The following is a 1,359-nucleotide window of genomic DNA, read 5'->3' as shown; positions in this document are numbered from 1 at the left end:
CCTAATTTGTGTATTCCTTACTTACAAGGATGGATTTGTTTTTATTAATTCACCACTACATACTAATTTTTCACATACTTGGAAAATGTTTACCATTTTACACAGTATTGTCTGCTATCATATTTTAAGCAAAGGGGAAAAAACTGGTAGTGTTAAGTGGATGTAAATGACCAGACTTGTTTTGTTCACATAAAACTACTTGGCCCAGTTGACGAGGTAAAGAGGTTATGTTTGTTGAGCATTCCTGGCTGCCTGAACTGATCTGGACACCATAAACTTCGTCAGTTTTTCCACAGGAGACAGGTTTTTCTCACATTGGGGTTTCATTTTGTTGCGGTTGTTTTATAAAAGATTAATCTCTTTCCAATCTTGCAGATATGTGTTTGCACATATGTTTTCTTCGTGTCATTGTCCACTTGTTTCCTTTTTAAATTGAGTTTACTGCTATAAAATAATGTGTGCTCTGCACAAACAGCTCTTACTGTGAACACACGGTGGTTATGATACTGCTTTATTTTTGTAGTATGTTCTACAATATACAAAACATGTTTTATATATGTATAAAATATAATTTCGTCGTAAGGCACCTGGGACATAAGTTGTCCTTTTATTTTAATTTTTGAGCACATGGGGCCCTGCAGAGACGAGATGCCTTGTTGTGGGTACCCGAGCTTGATGGTAATTAGAACTCAAATCCAGGCCTTCTGACTACAGATCCTGCACGTTTCCCCTCCGCTCTGAGGCCTGTTGAACCTTGAGGCCTGTTGAAATTATAACAGTTCAACAGGTCTTTTGAATGAGGCCTTTTGAACCCGAAGATCATGTGATTATTTCTGGATGATAAGAAATGAGGATGGTTGTTAATGTAGATCCTTCTTAGTTTTGCTTTTTTTTTTTGGAGCTGTGGTACATTTACACAATGGAGTATTACTCAACTATAAAGAAGAAGGAGATCGTACCATTTGCAACGATATGGATGGACCTAGAGAACATTATGCTAAGCGAAATTAGTTTTGCATTTTGAGTGGAATTGTGAAACACTCATCATTATAGATTCATGTTGTTCGCTTTTAAGAATCTGTTCTTTAAAATATATCGAGCCTTGCCTGTGTGATTGCCCTGTGTAGCTTTTTACCAGGGGTTCTGGATAATTTTCAAAGTCCCATTATTATGCAAAATGATTACCATATATGACCTAAATCCAGATGGTGGCATTTGGTTAGGGCCCTTTGTGGGCAGCTCACTGTTAGGATTATAGAATAGCTTGGGCTGGCCTTCCTGATATCCAGGCCCAGAGGATCCTCCTTAATAAGACAGACAGGGGAGGCACAGCCCAAGACCCTTTGAAGCAGGTTAGGA

The sequence above is a fragment of the Hipposideros armiger genome, unplaced genomic scaffold, assembly GCF_001890085.2.
Source record: "Hipposideros armiger isolate ML-2016 unplaced genomic scaffold, ASM189008v1 scaffold_55, whole genome shotgun sequence".
Lineage (NCBI taxonomy): Eukaryota > Metazoa > Chordata > Mammalia > Chiroptera > Hipposideridae > Hipposideros > Hipposideros armiger.
The sequence above is the reverse complement of the archived record's forward strand: the minus strand, read 5'-3'. Positions refer to the sequence as shown.